Genomic DNA, 21908 nt, shown 5'->3' with positions numbered 1-21908 from the left:
ACACTAATTCTTGCTTCTGGTCATAATGTACTAATAGGTTGGACAAGTGCAACAATTATTTGACTTTCTTGAAAGCTTCTTTCTGGGCCTCCCAAGACCAATGTTGGTTCTTTATGAGTAGATAATGCAGAGGTGCCAGTTCTGTAGACAAATTTGGTAAGAACCGTCCATAATAGTTGATCATTCCTAAGATTTGAGTTCTGAAGTATTCTTTGGCGCAGGTGCCTCTCTTATGGCTCTCACTTTCTCCTCAACTGGGTGGAGGCCCTGTGAATCTACCCAGTGACCCAAATAAATTACCTCCCTCGCTTGGAATGTGCACTTTTCTTTTTTTAAACGCACTCCAGCCTGCAAGAAACGTTTTAAGACTTCTCCTAAGTTTACCATGTGCTCTTTTTCAGTGTACCCTGTCACCAAAACATCATCTAAATAGACTACAACCTAAGGCAGTCCCTGCAGTAAACTTTCCATTGTTCTCTGGGAGATGGCGCAAGCTGGGGTGACGCCGAAAGACAATCGCGTGTACTGGCACAACCCTTTGTGGGTATTAATTGTGACAATTTCCCGGGAGGCATTATCTAACTAATTGCTGATAAGCATGACTCATATCAAGTTTTGTGTAGGTGGTTCCACCTGCCAGCTTGGTATACAGGTCTTCAATTTTTGGTATGGGGTGTCTAGCTTAGCTACTTTATTAACCATCAGTTTGTAGTCTCCACAAATACAGACGCTCTGGTCGGGTTTAAGGACAGGGACAATGGGCGCTGTCCATTCTGAGAACTGCATGGGTTGTATAACGCCCAGTTTCTCTAGTCTATCTAATTCGGTGTCGACCTTTTCTCTCAAAGCATAAGGTACTGGTCTGGACCTCATGATTCAGGGTATGGCCTCTGGATCCACATGAATTTTTGCCTGCAGCCCCAGGATCGTCCCAAGTTCGTCCCTGAAGATTGTGGCGTGATTTTGTAGTAGCTCTGGTAACCCACTTGCTCTCAATTGGAAAATTTCAGCCCATTCCAACTTGATCTCCTTTAGCCAGGCTTGCCCTAGGAGGCTTGGCCCCTCACCTGCTACTACCATCAAGGGCAGCTTTACCGATTGGCTCCCATAATTAACAGTTACAGTACTTATGCCTTTGACTTGGATGCCTTCACCCACATATGTTTTTAATTGGGCAGTTGTTTCTTCCAAATTTAATTGATGTTCCCCATTACTCAGATATTTGAAGGTATGTTCCCCAGTTACTGTAGTGGAAGCTCCTGTGTCCACTTCCATTCTAACAGGTCTACCATTCACTTTCTCTATTACATAGATTGGTTCTGTTCTTTCAACCTTCAAGTTATACAACGAATAAATATCTGAATCTGTTGCTTCGAGCTTTTCTACATTGTAGATCTCACTGTTTTTTTCTTTTGTTTAAAAGTCTGCTTGACTCTCTCATTACACTGTATCATTATGTGACCATTTTTATGAAAATAAAAACATTCTATTTTTTAAAAATGCCAATTGTTAAAGGATTGTTTAGTTCCACCTCTATTGCTATTACTCCTTGTTTTTGCTGCTGAGTCGTTTCTTTCTCATTTTCCTGCTAGCGGGGGCTGTTTCCACCTTTCAGTGGAGTATTGCATTTCACGCCCTTTCTGGCTGGGGCTTCCTGCCCGAAGTGGAGGACAGCACCATTTTGTGTGCCCTGTATGGCGTTCAAATCTCTTACTGCACTTTCCATTGCCAGTGCAATCTCTAGCGCCTTCTTAAAATCCAAATTTGTTTCAAATAACAATCGCTTCTGAATCGTGTCCTCATTCACACTGCACACCAAACGATCTCTAAGCATATCGTTTAAGGATGAACCAAACTCACAATGCTCCATTAATTGCTTCAAGCTTGTCACATAGCTTGCAACTGTATTCCCCAGAGCTCTAATTCTTGAATTAAACTTGAACCTTTGCATCATTAGTGAGGGCTTTGGTTGGTAATGGCCCTTCACCAGGTCCGCTAATTCATCAAAATTTCTCGAGTCTGGGGCACTGGGTGCTGTCAAACTTTGAATCAAGACATAAGTCTTATCCCACATGTACTTAAGACGATCATCCACCTCTTCTCTTCCCCCGAAATCTCATTTGCTTGGAAAAAGAACAAGAGACGCTCAATATAGTCGGACCAATCGTCCGTTGCTGGATCAAAATTCTTCTGAATTGCAGCATGCTGTGAGAGAGTTACTTCGACGAATTGAACGGAACTTCTACTTACAATTGTTGCGCGAGGTACAGTGCCGATTTCATTTCTCCTGCTTGCTTCTATTTAACTTGTTTAATCCTCGTAGCCAGTTTGTTGGATCCTAGTCACCAGTTTGTTGGATCCTAGTCACCAGTTGGTTGGATCCTAGTCACCAGTTTGTTGGATAAAGGCAAAATACTGCAGATGCTGGAAATCTGAAACAAAAACAAAAAATGCTGGAAAAACTCAGCAGGCCTGACAGCATCTGTGGAAAGACAGAGTTAACATTTCGAGTCCGTATGACTTTGTTGAAGAAGAGTCATATGGACTTGAGCGTTAACTCTGTCTTTCTCTCCACAGATGCTGTCAGGCCTGCTGAGTTTTTCCTCCAGTCTGTTGGATCCTGTTTGCACACTTATTGTAAGGGATGGCCGATTTGGTACTAATGATAGAGTTGAGTAACAGACACTTCATAGGGAGAAGCTCTGTTTTTATTTACAAAGGTACTCAGCAGCAACTAAACATGTGCTAACACTTCAAACTCTACCTCTACGCTATTACAACTACTATCTATTGACTACAGACTACTAACTACAGAGGTAGCCCACGCTACTCTGCTATTGGATACTAAAATCATGTGATCTGCCATTTTAACATTCTTCTTAAAGGTATATTACACATCAGATTACCACAAAGAGCTGTAAAGTGGAATGAGGCTGGGAAGCAATTTTTAGCTGACACAAATATAATAGGCTGAATGGGCTCTTTTGGTGCTGTAAATTTCTATGATTCTATGAAGACAAAGGAGTATAGGGGTATTAGTAGCATATTCTGAAAGGTGGGTTAATAGGAACACTGATGACAGAAACTATGAAGAACTCAAACTAAAAGGTGGATGTTGCAATCCACTGCTCTTGGTGAGGAAGAGTCAGAGAATCAGGGCTGTGTAATGTGATACCATTTTTCTTGTATTCACATGTTGGCTCTGGGAAGGCTCCATGCCTGGAGTGGAGTCTTGCAAAATTGACTCTTAACTGGCATCTTTATGTTGTGACTTGTAAAATATGAAACATTAGAATTCTCTCTCAATTCTTTCACAGGTCCTATGTTCTTTGCACCTGGAACATTGTGATAAGGTTGTTGCTCTTTAAAGATGACCAGAAGATTAAATTATTCTTATTTTTGAATAAAGCACACAGCTGGAAAACTGTTGCCACCCCTCAAACTTTACAATGCATGTGCAAGCAATGTGCTGGCGTAGCCTTCAAGATCCTGGTCATGGAAGCAAGTACTAGGTATCTGCTAATAGAATGACCTATATTTCACATTCTTTGTCACTTTTAACTATTTCTTGCATTTGTTCTTGTTGATTTAGTTCCACCTTTGGCATCAGTTTGTTTTAGCCCTAGTGGTGCATGAATTGGTTACGGTTTGCTAGCCTGGCTAGGTTACATTCAGGTAGTCACAAGCTCATTAGCCTCAGCTCCAGAAATAATGTTTAACCCCTTACCCTCCATTCACACTAACCTGGCCAGCTAAATTCTCTTAAAATGTTGCTATCCTACAAGTAATTCTACTTTAGCCTGCTGGTCCAGCACTAGTCCTCCTTTCCATTTGGAAGTAGCAGTAAAGTGAAGGTGAATTCTGCACCTGTACCTAAGTCAGCTCATAAACAGAATCTACTTGTATAATATTGTCAATTGGAAAAGTGTCTAAGGCAGTCAGCTGTGCTGCCACAATTCTCAAGTGTGGCCATTAGAACTGGACAAATTGCTGGTTCACATTGTGATGGTTTCTGTATCAGATGAATCAGCTCAATTGAGCATGAATTTCAATCTGCACTCAGTTTTCTTAATATAACGAAAATAACAAATTTATAGATGGCATTATGAAGCATCAGTAAATCTCTCATGGTGGTATTCACATTGAATAAGAGATATGTAATTGTATTGTGGACCTGACAAGTCCAGACAACAGCCCCCCTCTTGGTCTCCCCATAGCCATTGGCAAATGAAGTCAGTGTTGAAAAAACAATCAACTAAAAAAAATCTACTAGCAGGAATAGATATTACAGGGGCATTACCTAAAATACCTAGTAATAGGGTTGGCACTGGTGGATTGTGTAAAATTTGAGACTGCATCTTAAATCATGTGGGTACGATTCATGGCAAATGTGTCTCTGAGAATTTCTTTTAGTGGTATGTGAATGGGAATCAGTATGGAAGCTCTCCGGTGGCTGGAGTCATACCTAATACAAAGGAAAATGGTTGTGGTTGTTGGAGGGCAATCATATCAGCCCCAGGGCATTACTGCAGGAGTTTCTCAGGGTACAGTGTCCTAGGCCCAACCACCTTCAGCTGCTTCATCAATGACCTTTCCTCCATCATAAGGTCAGAAGTGGAGGGGGATACTTACTGATGATTACATAATGTTCAGTACCATTTGCAACTCCTCAGATACTGAAGCAATCCGTGTCCATATGCAGCAAGACCTGGACAACATTCAGGCTTGGGCTGCTAAGTGGTAAGTAAGATTTGTGCCACACAAGTGCCAGGCAATGACTGTCTCTAACAGGAGAGAAGCTAACCATCTCCTCATGACATTCAATGCATTACTTACACTGAATTCTCTCCTGTCAAATTCCTGGAGGTTATCATTGACCAAAAACTGAGCTGGACCAGTCCTATAAATACTGTGGCTACAAAAGCAGATCAGAGGCTGGGAATTCTGCAGCAAATAACTCACCTCTTGACTCTCCAAAGCCTGTCTACCATCTGCAAGGCACAAGTAAGGAGTGTGATGGAATACTTTCCACTTGTATGGATGAGAGCAGCTACAACAACACTCAAGAAGCTTGACACTATCCAGGTCAAAGCAGCCCGCTTGACTGGCACCCCATCCACCACTAAACATTCAGTCCCTCCACCACTGACGCACATTGGCAGCAGGGTGTTTATCTACAAGATGCATTGCAGCAACTTGCCAAGGCTCCTTTGACAGCACCTTCCAAATGTGCGACCTCTACCACCTAGAAGGACAAGGGCAGCAAATGCATGGAGATGCCATCACTTGCAAGCTCCCCTTCAAGCCACACACAGAATCACAGAATTTTAACAGCACAGGAGGCTGCCATTCGGCCCATTGTGTCTGCACCAGCTCTCCAAATGAGCATTTTTACCTAGTGGCAATGCCCTGCCTTTTCCCCGTACCCCTGCACATTGTTTCTATTCAAATAATCATCTAATGCCGTCTTGAATGCCTCGATTGAACCTGCCTACACCACACTTGCAGGCAATGCACTCCAGACCCAAACTACTTGTTGTGTGAAAAAGTTTTTTCTCACGTCATATTTGCTTCTTTTGCAAATCACTTTAAATCTGTGCCTTCTCATTCTTGATCCTTTTATGAGTGGGAACAGCTTCTCCCTATCTGTCCAGCTCCCTCATATTTTGAACATCTCTATCAAATCTCCTCTTAGCTGCCTTCTCTCCAAGGAGAACAGTCCCAGCCTCTCTAATCTACCTTCGTATCTGAAGTTTCTCATCCCTGGAACCATTCTTGTAAACTTGTCATCTAATGCCCTCTTGACTTGGAACGATATTGCTGTCCCTTCTGTCTCTGGGTCAAAATCCTGGAACTCCTTCCCTAACTGCACTGTGGGAGTACCACGGTTCAAGAAGATGGCTCATCACAACCGTCTCAAGGGCAATTAGGGATGGGCAATAAATGCTGGCCTAGACAATGTTCACATTCCATGAAAGAATAAAAAAACTCCAATAACCCTTTCATTGTATCACTCATGTTGTCTCCACATATATGCTGTTCTGTGATTTTAAAATTCTCATCCTTGTACATAAATTCCTTTATGACCTCACCTTGTCCCACCTCTGTAAACACTTTCTTTCAGCCCTACAACCCTCCAAGAACATTGCATTCCTCCAATTCTGCCCTTTTGTGCATCTCCAATTTTCATCATTCCACCATTGGTGGTTATGCCTTCAGCTGCCTAGGCTCTAAGCTCTGGAATTCCCTCTATAAACCTCTTGAGCTCTAATTCCTATAAAATGCTCCTTAAAACCCACCTCTTTCACCGTGTTTTTGGTTACCTGACCTAATATCATTTTATGTGGCTCAGTGTCAAATATGTTTGAAAGCACTTAGTCCTGTGAAGTGCCTTGCGATAATTTACCATGTCAAATATGCTGTATAAATATATATTGTTGTTTTTATGACATTCAGCCATGAAAAAGTCAAATCCACTAAATTGAGAATAAATGGCAAAATTTAATCAGAAAGATTGAGAGGTTGTATTAACAACTAATTCATTTTAAATAGGAGCTTTAACGTAAAAAAAAATGTCCTGAGGTGCTTCACAGAGGTGTAATCAGACAAAAATGTACGTTGAACCAAAGAAGAAGATTGTAGCAGGTGTGACCAAATGCTTGGTCAAAGACTTGGCTGGTAGGAGGATCTCAAAGAAGGAAGGAAGGTGGGGTTTTGGAGGAGTAATTTCAGAGGGTGGGATCTAAATAGCTGAAGGCATGTAGGCCAAAGTGTGAGTGAATGGAGGAAGGATACAAAAGTCCAGAATCTGAGGAACTGAGTTGTGGAGAAACCATAGGACTACGGAGACATAGGGCAGGATATTGAGGTCAGCGAGCAAAGGGCGGGGCTCGCTCACCAACGCGTAAAATGATGTGGGATGACGTTGGGCGGAACAGATGGGAGTGGGTCATTCTTTGCCCTGAGTCTGAAGACTATAGGTTCAGGCCTCATTCCAGAGACAGAAGCTACACATCAAAAAGCATTTCTTTGGCTGTGAAGTACTTTGGGACATTGAAAGAAGCTATATAAATGCAAGTTTTTTCTTCATTTTCCAATGTTTAAATGGAGGAAATTGTAGCTCATCCAAAATGCTCATCCAACAAGCAGTTTGAAAGCACTGATGCAGTGGAAAGGTCGTGATGGATCGTGGATAAGTTGAGCTAGCTGTTTTTCATGTACATATGGAAGCAGAACCAATGTCTTAGAGACGAGAGTAGAGGAATCGTCGATACACAAGGTGAGGGGATTATTAAGGATGAATGGATTGTACTGGATTCATTATTTGGAATAGGCAGAATAAATCAGAGTTAACTGCTTCTGACTTTTATCAATAATTGTCTCCTTGAAAGTTTGGGTCCAGCTATGCTGCCCACCATAATTGAATAGTCACTTATGCCCATGTCTAAAGGTCAATCACACATGAAGAATAATCACTTGTAAAAATAAAGGGAATACCCTGTTCCAGGCACGATTCAGAGTCTTTTGGAGAAGGAGAGACAAAGGGAGAAAATTGATGGGGGAAAATGTAGCTTCCTAACAGCACTGTGGGTGTACCCACACCACATGGTCTGCAGGGGTTCAAGAAGGCAGCTCACCACCACCTTCTCAAAAGCAACGAGGGATGGGCAATAAATGCTGGCCCAGCCAGCGAAGCCCACATCCCATGAATGAATTTTAAAAAGTACAATTTTTTTAGCAATGCTAGCCAGCGAAAGGCATATGCCCTTAATACAGCATAATCAAAGATTTATGTTCAAGGATTCTGTGCAAGTTTTTCTTCACAGAATTTCTTCTACTGGTACTGCTGACTTTTCCTACGGATGCTGAAGCTTTTGGGTTTAACTCTCTGGATTTGCATTAGGTCAACTCACTTTCTGCATTAGCATTATTATCTTTAATATACTACTTTGTTTTGCTATTAATATTTAATTTTTCACTAATCCATTATATTATGAATACTGTAATTCTGACAGGAGTCTTCCATGACAATGACATATTTTTAAATATTGTTCCACTTTATTAACCTCCTATTGACAACTGTTGTACCTCACCCTGTTCCATCCCTCTTGCCTCTCCTTCAAAACTCCTTGCTGGCTACTGCTCCTGGAAAAAAAAGGTATCAATACTATGCAAAATAAAGCTAATGATAACAATGTATTTGATTAAACTATAGGATCTTGATGTTACGTAGTAAAAGCAGGAATAATGGTCACACAGGCATATCATACTGTGGAGAATATAGGGAGGGTGTTCCCAGACACAATGGATAGCCCAGGCAGAACAAACATGGGGCTGGATTTTATGCTGCCCCACCGCTGGGTTTGAAGGTGGTGGTGGGGAGGGAGAACACGTAAAATCCAGCAGGCGGCTTGCCCACCACTTCTACTGGCGGGGAGGGGATGTGGGTTGTGGGGGTGTTGGCGAGAGAGGTGTAGGGCAGCCTGTCTGTTGTTGGGCCAATTGAGGCCCTTAACTGGCCAATTAATGACCACTTAAGGACCTCATTCTGCTGCCGCTGGTATTTTATCTGCAGCAAGGTGAGGCCACACTATAGCTGCGTGGGCTGGCGGGGGCGGGGTGGGGGTGGGATGGGTGGGCGGGCTTGGGGGTGGTGGGGTGGTGGTGTCATTCACTGGGAGTCCACTGGGCCCATCGGAGGTGCCCTGCCCTTTGATCCACCCCCCTGGCCTTTCGAACCTGCCACACCCCCCCCAACACTCACCACCTCCAACACCCAACACTCACCATCCCCCACCCCACCCTCACTGAGACTCCCAATCTTGGACTTGCCTGTCAGTCCACGCTCCTTGGCACTGGGAACTGCTTGTAGGCCCAGCAGTGGCCGCTGCTTCTGGCTAGCGCTGCTGTGACTACAGAGCTGCAATTGGCTGGCAGCAGTCTAAGGTGGGACTTTCTCCTGAGAAAGTAGTGGCAGTCTCACCTTAAAACTCCCAGTGTTAAATGGCTGTGGGGCACCCGTCGGGATCATGGGTGAGCTTCCCCTCGACTTTTTAGCGGGGGGTTGCAGCGGGGACCTATGGGGTTTGTAAAATTCAGGTCACAGGCAAATTGGGCTGAATACAGGGCATGCCTGCAAAAGGTCACTCTACCCTTTTCCATTTAAAGTAACAATTGAAAATCAGATGGGCACCTCCGCAGGTGAGTGCACCGACCCAGATGATTCCACATCCTCCTCCCCCCGGCACTGCCACCGCCACTGAAATGTTCAGATTTCTTTTTGAAGAAAGTAAATGGATATCTGGAAATGCACACCATTATCGATCATATTCAAGATTTAGACCTGGTCATCCTATATACAAAGCAATTTTTAAAACTGTAGAGTTTTTGATATTTAGCTGACAAAGCTAAACAGAAATTTTCTTAATTCACACACCCTAAACACTTATGGTCATGCACATACTGGACAACATGGTGCATGAACCAATAACTTACCTATTCATTCAGTGCATATTGAATAGAGAACAGAGAGTTCCTTTCCCAGTATCAACAGAATTCAAGTAAGAAAATGGTTGAGGCCCAAGCTGTGTCAATATTGAAGGTTAGATTAAATAGGTGAATGATAGAAAAGGGGTTGGAAGGATGTAGGAAATGCATGGCAAAATGTGATTAGTACTATTTGATTGCTAAGAGGGTAAATATCAACATGGATTGGTTGGCCGAATGGCCTGTTTGTGTTGCCATTTCTATTTAGAAGTAAGTGCAAGGCAGTCATGAACATCCTTGTCCCTAAAATAGAGAATGTACACTTAGCTTTCTCTGCTGCCCCACCCCTCTCCATTCCTTAGGCCCACCAAACCAAACTCCCCCACAGCATCCAACCCAACTCAATTCGAAATCCCTGTACTTCTCTAGTTTCTATGCACTCTTACCAATATTGACTCCAAGCTTATTTCATCCATACTTGCCCTTCGCTCACTATGATCAGTTGCTTTTGCCAACTAGTGCTAGTGATACCAGACTAGTTTTGCAATAGGTCTCCATCAGACCCTTTATTATTTGCATGTACAAAGTCTTTTTCAGGCACAAACCCAGGACATTTTGTTTTTTGCCTTTATTAATATAGCAGCCCTTCTGGTGCGGAATGTGAATGTTGATGCTTTGGTGTCAGTTTCATATCAGCAAAACCAAGTTCAATGCCATCATTTTTTGGTAGATCAATCAAAATGTGTCAGACATGATATATGTAGCTTTTTGACCCCATTTTATAATGTTTTCACCCTTTTCCCCTTTCTGCTACCTTTTCTGAAACAGGTTGGTCGTTGCTTACAAACTCCTGAGTAGAGAGCTAGCAATGACAGGTCACTTCTGTCTAAAGACTGATAGTCGCTTAGGAACAGGGAGATTACTCTCAACTCTTTCTACTTGTTATAAACACAAACTGTGGGAAGAGTTACTTTAATAGCACTAGAGTTTTCTTTTCACCAGGTAGGATTTGTTCCAGCGTTCTGCTCTTTTGATTAAGGTTTGAGAATTTAATTTCTGTGAATGATAGATGTATTTTTCTATCTGATAAATTTATTTGTACCAAGTTGATTTTCCAAAGTGAAATTGTCACTGTGCAAGAATAATCGGCATCTGCTTTGATAACTTTAGCTTTCTAAGAATAAGATTAAATAAAGTATTGCATTTTTTATTGTACAGAAGCATATTTAAAAATTCATGTTTATCCTGACTTGCAATACATGGATCATGCTTCAGTTTTATTCCAGAGTGGTTTCTACATCATTGGAAATATGAAAACAATTGGGTACCTACAAGGTTACACATGATTGCTTTGTTTAAAAATATCAATCTCCACTTTTATTTTTTAGCTGTTGATATTCCTCATGGGTGAAATTTCAATTACTAGCAAGTAAGGTGTGAAATGGAATGTGTTGCTGTGCCATCTGGTGCTGGGGATTTATCTATTCTCCACCCTTCTCTCAAATATCAAATGTGAGGAATTCATGGATCTCCACATTCCAATCCTCTACTGTGCTCTTTCCTTCCTCTTATCTCCCACCTCCCACTAAATTCCCTTCTAATCTAATGCTGAACCTTAACTTTCTGCAGGTTATCCCTCATCTCCCTTGCCCTCTCTAAGCTCACCTTGTTCATGAGATCCACCACCTGCTCTGTTGATTCCCCACCCTTTCCTTTTTATACTCAACAATGTCAGATGGGAATGATCTTTTATTTGCAAAACTAGCCTGGTATCACCAGCACTAGTTGGCATAAGCATCTGATCGTAGTGAGCAAAGGGCAAGTATTGATGAAATAAGCTTGGAGTCAGTATTGGTAAGAGTGCATAGAAACTAGAGAAGTACAGGGATTTTGAATAGAGTTGGGTTGGATGCTGTGGGGAAGTTTGGTTTGGTGGGCCTAAGGAATGGAGAGGGGTGGGGCAGCAGAGAAAGCTAAGTGTACGTTCTCTATTTTTGGGGACAAGGATGTTCATGACTGCCTTGCGCTTACTTCTAAGGAGGTAGGGCTCCTGTTCAGAACTCCCATGCTAGATGACATTATCAATGATACCCTCTCCTAGGGCAGTGCTCCCTTCCCTGTCATTCCCCTTCTCTAAAATCCCCGGTCCATTTCTAAATTCTCATTCCTCTCTTGAATGTGTCATTATCTCCCAGCTCTGTGACCATCTCTGTTAAAATTCCCTTTTGAAACCCTTCTAGAGGATTCCTCTGAGTCTCTTGCAAGGGGTAAGGGAGCACATTACATCACTGAAGTTTTCCCTTCTGTGCTACAGTCTATGTTTGTCACCAGAGTGTTACCTCCTCCTCCCCACTTTCGCATAAAGGAACATTCCTTCAATCCGCTATCCATTTGGCAGCGTGGCAACACACCAATGCTCTGTTCCTACGTGAACTAATTGAAACATAAGGGGCTTGACTGGGTAGACACAAAGAAAACTATTTCCCTGGCTGAGGAATCTAGAGCATGGGGTCACAGTCTCAGAATAGGAGGTCAGCCATTTAAGACTGAGAAGAGGAAAAATTTCTTCACTCAAAGGGTTGTGACTCTTTGGAATTCTCTACCTCAAAGAGCTTTGGATGCACAATCTCCTGAGTATATTCAAGACAGAAGTTGACAGATCTTTGGGGACTCCATCTTCCCACCCTAACTGGATGGAGTTGAGGTAGAAGATCAGCTGTGATCTTGTTGAAAGGTGGAGCAGACTCGAAGAGCCAAACGTCCTACCCCTGCCCCAATTTCTTAAGTTCTTAAGACGTGCCAATAATCATCAGTCCGCAGTAAATAGATGCAACCTTTCTTTGCCTCCGTGAGAGCCAAAGTGCGATGTCTATGCACATGCTGTTTTAATAGAGAAGTCCAAAGTGAACAGAAACCAACCTACTTTTTCTTAAAACGATACTTTCCCTCGGGGCCTACATTTGCCTTTCTTTCATCCGTTCTAGGACATTTCCTAGGTGTAACTTAAATTATGGAAGATTGTTGGTTGTTTGTTCTCTACAAGATGGTTGTGGGATTGAGATCACCTTTCTCCTTCTAACATAGCAAAACTTCCCAAGATGCTTCATAGAATCCTAGAATCTTAAAGCACACAAAGAGGTCTTTTGACTCGTCATGCCTGTGCTGGTACTTTGAAAAGCTGCCCCAATTTGCCCCACCCTTCAGCTCTTTCCTTATATCCCAGCAAGCACATGGGAACACCACCACCTGGAAGTTCCCCTCCAAGCCACTCACCATCCTGACTTGGAAATATATTGCTGTTCCTTCACTGTCATTGGGTCAAAATCCTGGAACTCCCTCCCTAATGGCACTGTGGGTGTACCTACACCACATAGGCTGCAGTGCTTCAAAAAGGCAGCTCACCACCACCTTCTCAAGGGCAATTAGGGATGGGCAATAAATAAAACATCACCAGTCCTGCCATCTTTATTTTTAAAAATTCATTCATGGGTTGTGGGCATCCCTGACCTAGACAGCGTGTTGCGACTGCAGAATGTGGGGTTTCTGAACACCAATGTGATCCAGGGCACAGATATCTGGTGTGTTTGCGGCATGAGGAGCTTTCACTCAGAGTCATTGAGCTGGAGGCTGAGCTGCAGACACTGTGATGCATTATGGTGGGCGAATGTTACCTGGACACTTTGTATCAGGAGGCAGTCACACTCCTTAGGATAGGGTTTTTTGATTTGGTCAGGGACAACTAAGGCAATTGAGAAGGTTGAAGTGGAGGAGCCTCAGCTTTTGCAATTGATTAATAGGTTTGAGGTTCTTGCAGTGTGTATGGATGAACATGGTGACTGCAGGGTGGATGAGCGAACTGACTAGGGCACCATGATACAGGAAGCCATTCAAACTAGGGGAGTTAATCGGAATATAGTGGTAATAGAGCACAGTATAGTCAGAGGAATGGACACGGTTCTCTGCAGCCGAAAGCGTGAGTCCAGTCGGCTGTATTGTCTGCCCGGTACCAGGGTTCGGGACATTTGCTCAGGGTTGGAGATGGACTTTCAGTGGGAGGGGGAGGATCCAGTTGCCATGGTCCACGTGGCTACCAGCGACATTGGTAGGACTTCGAATTAGGTTCTGCTTCGGGATTATGAGCAGCTAGGGGCCAAATTAAAAAGCAGAACCCCAAAGGTAACAATCTCTGGTTTATTACCTGAGTCATGAGCAAATTGGCATAGGGTAAATAATATTAGAGAGATGAATGCGTGGCTCTAATGTTGGAGAAATGGTTTTCAATTCATGGAGCACTGCACTAGTACTACAAAAAGTGGGAGCTATACTGTTGTGATGGTCTTCACCTGAACAACGCTGGGATGAGTGTTCTGGTGAGTTGTATAACTAGACTGTTTTTTTTATTCGTTCATAGGATGTGGGTGTCACTGTCTAAGCCAGTATTTATTGCCCATCCCTAATTGCCCTTATTCAGAGGGCATTAAGAGTCAACCACATTGCTGTGGGTCTGATATTACATGTAGGCCAGACCAGGTAAAGACAGCAGATTTCCTTCCCTCAAGGACATTAGTGCACAGATGGGTTTTTATGACAATCAGCAATGGTTTTATGGTCATCATCGGACTTTTTGGTAGAGAGGGCTTTAAAATAAATAGTGGGGGAAGGGATCATGTGAGAGGAGATATGGTAAATCAAAGGGAAACAACAAGGTAATAGAGCAGAGTAGCAATTTGAGTAATGATAACCAGAGTGTGATAGGAAGGGACAGAGGATACAAACTAAGAGTACACCAGCAAATAAGGCTAGAGATTGCAAAAATAGTAAAAAGACAAAGTTAAAGACTTTATATTTGAATGTATGCAGTATTCTTAACAAAATATATGAATTGTTAGCACAGATAGAAATAAAAATGTATGACCTGACAGCCATAACAGAGACATGGTTGCATTGTGACCAAGGCTGGGACCTGAATTTAGAAAGGTATTTGACATTTTGAAAAGATAGGAGGTGAGGAAAAGGTGGTGGGGTAGCTCTGTTAATTAAGGATGTCATTAGTAGAGTAGCAAGAGATTACCTTAGCTCAAAAGAGCAAGATGTATAATCAGTTTGGGTAGAGATAAGAAATAGGAAAGGTAAGAGGTCACTTGTGGGAGTAGTTTATAGGCCCCCTAACAGTAGTTACATGGTAAGACAGGGTATACAGGAAGAAATAAACTGGGTGTGTAAAAAAGGTACCACAATAATCATGGTTGACTTTAATCTACATGTAGTTTGCGTGAATCAGATTGGCAAAGGTAGCCTGGAAAATGAGTTCATAGAGCAGGATAAGAACATAAGAACTAGGAGCAGGAGTAGGCAATTTAGCCCCTTGAGCCTGCCCCACCATTCAATACGGTCATGGCTGATCTCATTTTGGCCTCAACTCCAATTTCCCGCCCTCTCCCCATAACCTTTCAACCCGTCACTAATTAAAAATCTGGCTATCTCCTCCTTAAATTTATTCAGCGTCCCAGCATCCACTGCACTCTTGAGGTAGTGAATTCCACAGATTCACGATCCTTTGAGAAGAGTAATTCCTCCGCTTCTCTGATTTAAATCTACCACCATTAGCCTAAAACTATGGCCTCTCGTTCTAGAATGCAACAGAAGGGGATTCATCCGCTCCACATCTACTTTGTATCTTTGTACTTAGCATCTTGTATACCTCAATTAGATCTCTCATCCTTCTAAACTCCAGCGAGTATAGGCCTAAACTGCTCAATCTCTCCTCCTAAAACAAGCCCCGCATCTCTGGAATTAATCTAGTGAACCTCCTCTGAGCCTCCAATGCAACTACATCCTTCCTCAAGTAAGGGGACCAAAACTGTGCACAGTACTCCAGGTGCGGTCTCACCAATGCCTTGTACAGTTGCAACAACACTTCCCTATTTTTATACTCTATTCCATTTGCCTTCTTTATTTCCTGCTGTACCTGCATACTAGCTTTCAGCGATTCATGCACGAGGACACCCAAATCCCTCTGCACTGAAGCATTCTGAAGTTTCTCTCCATTTAAATAATAAATCACCTTTTTATTCTTCTGACCAAAATGGATAACCTCACACTTATCCACGTTAAACTCCACCTGCCAAATTTTGGCCCATTCGCCTAACCTGTCTATATCCATTTGTAAATTTCTTATTTCTTCATTGCAATTTACTTCCCCACCTATTTTGGTGTCATCTGCAAATTTAGCTGTAGTACCTTCTATCCCTGAGCCCAAGTCATTAATATAGATTGTAAATAGTTGGGGCCCAAGGACTGAACCCTGTGGCACCCCACTAGTTATAGCTTGCCATCCAGAAGAAGACCCATTTATCCTGACTCTCTGCTTTCTGTTGGTTAGCCAATCCTCTGTCCAAGCTAATATATTACCCCTAACTCCGTGTGGTCTTATCTTGTGTATTAATCTTTTGTGCGGCACCTTATCAAAGGCCTTCTGGAAGTCCAGGGGCAGAATTTTCTGCCTGTCGGGCGGGCGGGCCCGACCCAGTCTCCGGTGGGCGGGGAACCGATCCCCACCAGAGAAGCGGGCCACGCCGCCAGTTTACGTGGGCGGGCCAATTAAGGTTTGCCCAGCGTGACGTCCGGCAGGAAGCGCTATGCACTTCCTGTGCGGGCGGGGGGGATTCCCCAAAAGTGAGAGTGCATTCTTTCACTCATGCGCACGAAAAAGAGTGCACATCTCCCGGAGGCAAAGTGCAGCCTCGGAGATCACTTCCACTTTGAAAAAGATTAAAAATAGGAAAAAAAAATTCCCTAACATGTCCCCCTTAACTTTATTAAACTTTTTAAAACCCTGCATGAAACCTCATCCCGCCGGTAGATGAGGTTTCATGTTTTTTCTATTTGCCGCCGGCGCTCCTGGCCTGCCCACCAACCTTTAGGTTGGACGGGCAGGTCCTTTAATTGTTTAAATGATGCTGTCAATGGCCTCAGTTGGCCATTGACAGGTTGGCGGGCCCGCAGCTGATTTTGCTGCGCCCCCGCCTTCCTGAAAATTTAAATGGGTTCTTCCGACGTCATCCTGCGTCATTTTACGCATTGGCAAGCAGACCCCGCCCCCTGCTCGCCGACGGCAAAATTCTGTCCCAGATATATTACATCTGTAGGATCCCCATTATCCACTTTGCTTGTCACATCTTCAAAGAACTCTAGCAAATTAGTCAAACACGATTTACTCTTCATTAAACCATTGTATGTTCTAGAGCCAACCAGGGAACAGGCTGTTCTGGACCTGGTAATGAGCAATGAGACAGGATTAATCAATAACCTCTAGGTGACAGTGATCAACATAACATGATAGAATTTCATGTTCAGTTTGAAGGGGAGAAGTGTGTCTAAGACTAGTGTTTTAACTCTGAATAAAGGTAACTATAAGGGTATAAAAGCAGATCTCTAGCTGAAATGAATTAAGAAAGTAGATTAAAGGGTAGGACAGTGGAGATGCAGTTGCAGATGATGTGTGCCAGGGAGACCAAATGCACAAGGGTAACTTGGCCATGTTATCACAATGGTTTTGCAATTTGTATTTATTAGGAAAAAATGTATACACTGAATTCAGAAATACTGAGTCCACTCAGACCTTTAGAGATTTTAAAAATTAAATTGAAATGTTTATTGACAAAAGAAAAGATTTCAAGCACATACATAAGACTACAATTACTTAATACTATAACAAATCCAAAAATTCCTTATTAACCTGATTCCCAGTTATACACCCCTTTTAAGGCAATGGTCTAAAATAAATTTTAGATTTAAAAAAAAGCAAGTTAACATAGTACCCACTTGACAGTGAATTCCAAATAGCTTTCTCCAACTTTAATTGCTGGACATAGCAGACTTGTGCGTAAATGGCAGGAGGCTTCTTGAAGGCTGTTTCACACACTTCTGTTAGATCTTACATGGGCCCCACCATAGCCTTTCATTCTCCTTTATATATGTTTCTCTCTTTAATATGTAAATTCCATTGTTCCATATGTCTTTGGAATTTCATTTTGTAGCCAAGCAGACTGCAAGTTGAAGTTATCAAAAGAAGTAAGGTGTAGAAGTGCCTTTTTGATATGCTAATGAGTAAACATGGTTGGGGCCTTAGCATGTAAGGTGTAAAGGGAATTTGCATTTTTGATGGATGAAGGGGCATTTGAATTTCAAAGAAGTTAATGAGAATAGTAGCAACATGAAAAGGTTTATATTATAAGAAAGATAAAGTTCCATAGACATGGGAACAATGGAATTTACATATTAAAAAGGGTGCAACATATATATAGGAGAATGAGGCTATGTGTCAGGGGAAGGCACTGTAAGATCTAACAAAAGTGTGAGAAGCCTCCAGCATTTGTGCATAAACCTACTGTCTACAGAAACTGAAGCTGCAGAGAGCCATTTTGAATTTCACTGTCCAGGGTATTGTGTTAATTTGCGGGATCTGTTTAAAATCTAAAAATCTATTTTTGGACAATTGCCTTAAAGGAGGTGTAACTGGGAGTCAGGTTAATTAGAGATTGTAGGAGTTATTATAGCAGGAATTTATAGTTCTACGTATGTGCTTGAAATCTTCTCTTTTGTTAATAAATATTCTACTTTAAAAAAAAATCTCTAAAGTCTTGGTGGACTTCTGAATTCATTGCATGCATCGAAATAAATACAAATTGCAAAACTGCTGTGATAGTAGGATCAGATTTCCCTTGTGGATTTGATCCACCTGGCACACATCATCTGCCGTGTCATAACAGAAGGCAAATGGAATGTTGGCATTTGTTGCAAGGGGAATGGAGCACAAAAGTTGGGAAGTTTTACTGCAGCTGTACAGGGCATTGGTGAGACCACATCTGGAATACTGTGTACAGTTTTGGTCTCCTTATTTGATAAAAAGATAAAATTGTGTTAGAAGCAGTTTAGAGAAGGTTCATTCAACTCATTCCTGGGATGAGGGGCTTATCTTATGAAGAAAGGCTGAACAGGTTGGGCCTCTGATTATTGGAGTTTAGAAGAATGAGAAGTGATCTTATTAAAACATAAGATCTTGACGGCATTTGATAGGGTGGATAATGGGAAGATGTTTCCACTTGTGAGGGAGACTAGAACCGGAGACACAGTTTAGGAATAAGATGTCTATTGTTTAAGATGGAGATGAGGACAATTTTTTTCTCTCAAAGGGTCTTAGTATGTGGAATTCTCATCCCCAGAAAGGAGTGGAGGCTGGGTCATTGAATTTATGCAAGGCAGAGTGGGTCAGATTTTTGATGGATAAGGGCGTCAAGGGTTAAAGGGGAGCAGACAGATAAGTGGAGTTGAGACCACAACTAGATCAGCCATGACCTTATTGAATGACAGAGCAGGCTCAAAAAGCTGAATGACCTAATCTTCCTAATAAGGCTTATGTTCCTATTTTCTAAGAAGGCCCGTAGATGGCCTTCCTGCCCTGCCACAATTAATGCCCACTTAAGGGCTTCATTCCACTGCTGCTGGTATTAACTCATTCAAAGGCACTCAATGCCTGATCAAGGGTCCTGGCATTGAGAAGTGGGGTGCCCTAGAATAGAAAATCCCCGCCCACCCCCCGACCCACCCCAGCACTTGCTGACAACCCCTATTCCCCCCTTCCCGCGATCCCCTTCCTGCCATCACTTGCCTGTGCCTGGGTTCCTTCCTCGATCTGAGGCCTTAAGTGGGTGTTGTACCAGCAGCAACCACTGCCCCCCCTCGATGCTGCTGGTGAGTACGGAATTGCTGATGGCCTCTGATTGGCCAGCAGCTTTCAGTGGGTGGAACTTCTTCCCCCTGGTCCTTGATCTTGGGGTAGGCCTGCCGCTAGCCTGTTCAGTGCCTGAGTGGCACAAGATGTGATGGATCATCCTGAAAAGAGGCAATATGGGGGACCAAGCCTCCATCGCCACCACAAGATTCCATTCAATGGGTGAGATTTTAACTCGCTCAGAACCCAATCACTTACACCGAGTTAAAATCAGGCCCCTATTTATATCGCTTGACAAATAGATATGATAGGGGCAGAGTTTATTTTTATTAGAAAAATTTTTCAGATGTATTTTGGAGGGAAAACACCATTGCGTATTTTCGGTCAATTTTAATAGCAGAGCCTCACATCAAAAATACAGCTGGTGAGTATAAAAGAGCCTTTTCTCTGGTGGTGCAATAATTAGTTAATGCAGCAGAAATTACACCCTTGTCACCTTTTACATCCAACATTGACATCATGGCAACAGTAACATTTATTGAAGGAATTCAAAAAGTATCCAGTAAACCTAAATTCATTGAGAAAGTATTTATTGGCCTGAGATGTTGGATACCATTTGGTAGCTCCTAATGAAGTCTTTGTATTCTTATGTAGGTTAACGTAACTACAAGAACTATGTACATGTATATGGTAAAGGGTTCAAGCTGGGAGCTGTCTCCATGCTTGCTTGTGATACCTGAGAGAAACATTTGCCTGGTCAGGAACATGACCCACACCTAGGGATCAGTCTAGTCTTGGACAGAGCCGTGTGCACAAGCAAGCATGGAGACAGCTCCCAGCTTGAACCCTTTACCATATACATGTACATAGTTCTTGTAGTTACGTTAACCTACATAAGAATACAAAGATTTCATTAGGAGCTACCAAATGGTATCCAACACCTCAGGCCAATAAATACTTTCTCAATGAATTCTCTGACATCAATGTGTGGTTGATACTGTACTCAGTCCCACGTTAGCCCTACATGTGCCAGACCCTTATACTACCCTTCCCCAAGTCTTTATCCAATGTACTTCAAGTCATTCTAGTTTACTCCATGTATTTACATCATTATTACTACTCCATCAGCCCCTTCAAGTCTCTGGGCAGAATTTTGCTGTTGGCGTGCTGGGGTGGGCCTAACACGCCGACATGTAAAATGACGTGATGACGTCGGTCGTTCATCCCAAAGTCACCGCGCGCCATCGTGATATTTTGGTGGGCGGGCACGCTATGAGTTCCGAGGCGCGCCCACCATTAATTAACGGGCCAGTTAAGGCTCTTGAGGTAGTAATTGGCAATGATTTGTCGCAGCCCGTGTGATTTTCAGTGCGTCGCACGGCAGGCGGGTAGACCACATTTTTAAAAACCTCATCCATGGGCGGGTTAAGAGGGGTGAGTGGGCTCGCTAATGTGAGTTGTTAGTACTTTAGGTTTTAAACTTACTGCTACTTGCTTGTGTGAACAGGACAACTTCAATTCTCTTCAGAGCTGCTTTGACAGAAAAAACAGGCTTCAGCTGAGGACTCTGGCGGAACCATAACACTTGGGGCCTTGCAGGTATCAGACAGCCTTCCCTCACCCTGGCAATGGGGATTGTGCTCTCCACTGGAGGCTTCTCCTCTGAGGACGAAGAGAGGGCCAGAAAGGGGAGGAGGCCAGGAGTCCATATTCAGCCTCCAGGGGAGCCACTTTTGGGAGGATAGGCGCAGGCACAAGGGGCGCAGGGCCAACAGGAAGTGCAAGGTGGAAGGGGCCGCAGAAGACGCCACTATCCTGCTGCCAGGGTTTACATGTGGCGATGCAGCTACCTCAATATGTCTGAGATGCAATGCCGAAGGAGGCTCCGACTCTCGAGGGAGACAGTGACCTCCATCTGTCAGATGATCGGCCCTGAGATCAGCTGCAACTGTGTGGGTGGACACCCCATGCCATTGGCGCTGAAGGTCACAGCTGGCCTCAACTTCTATAACTCCGGCTCTTTCCAGGGATTGGTGGGTAATCTTTGTGGACTCTCCTAGTCAGCTGTCCACAGATGTGTCAAGCTGGTGACAGACGCTCTGTTCAGGCGCGCATTGACTTTCATTCACTACCGCTCCGTCGAGGCCAGCCAGACAGAGCGAGCCAGAGGCTTTGCAGTGATTGCTGGCTTCCCCCGTGTCCAGGGTGTAGTCGATTGCACACATGTGGCCATCAAGGCGCCAGTAGGTGAGCCGGGAGCCTTTGTCAACGGAAGGGATTCCACTCCATCAATGTGCAGGTAGTGTGTGACCACAGGATGCAGATTCTGTAAGTTTGTGCAAGGTACCCAGGCAGCTCCCACGACGCCTACATCCTCAGACACTCCCAGGTGCCGAGGCTCTTCAGTGCTCCAACCCGGCTGGATGGATAGCTGCTGGATGATAAGGGCTGTGCCCTCAAAAGGTGGCTTATGATGCTCCTCTGCCATCCAAGAACTGAAGCTGAGCAGCAGTACAGTAGGAGCCACACCTCCACAAGGGCTGCGGTAGAGAGAACCATCGGTCTTCTCAAGATGTGCTTCTGATTCCTGGACCGTTCAGGGGGTGCATTCCAATACCCCCAGATCCTGTGTCACTGATAGTGATTGCATGCTGCTCTCTCCACAATCTTGCACTGGAAAGGGGGGACG

At 43.4% G+C, this 21908-nt stretch overlaps 1 protein-coding gene across 2 annotated transcripts in view; it reads left to right on the top strand.

Annotated features, from left to right (window-relative positions):
• Window positions 1–21908, top strand: part of pdzd2 (PDZ domain containing 2) — a 631303-nt gene that overhangs the window by 68865 nt on the left and 540530 nt on the right. The window contains exon 1 of one of the 2 annotated variants that reach the window (XM_078551149.1): window positions 2218–2264. The exons of the other annotated variant lie outside the window; for it this stretch is intronic. The gene's annotated coding sequence lies outside the window, so the exon portion shown is untranslated. Of the gene's footprint in view, window positions 1–2217; window positions 2265–21908 lie in introns of those variants that run through there. 2 annotated transcript variants of the gene reach the window in all.

This window comes from Cetorhinus maximus, chromosome 1 (assembly GCF_964194155.1).
Source record: "Cetorhinus maximus chromosome 1, sCetMax3.hap1.1, whole genome shotgun sequence".
NCBI lineage: Eukaryota > Metazoa > Chordata > Chondrichthyes > Lamniformes > Cetorhinidae > Cetorhinus > Cetorhinus maximus.
The sequence above is the reverse complement of the archived record's forward strand: the minus strand, read 5'-3'. Positions and strand labels throughout refer to the sequence as shown.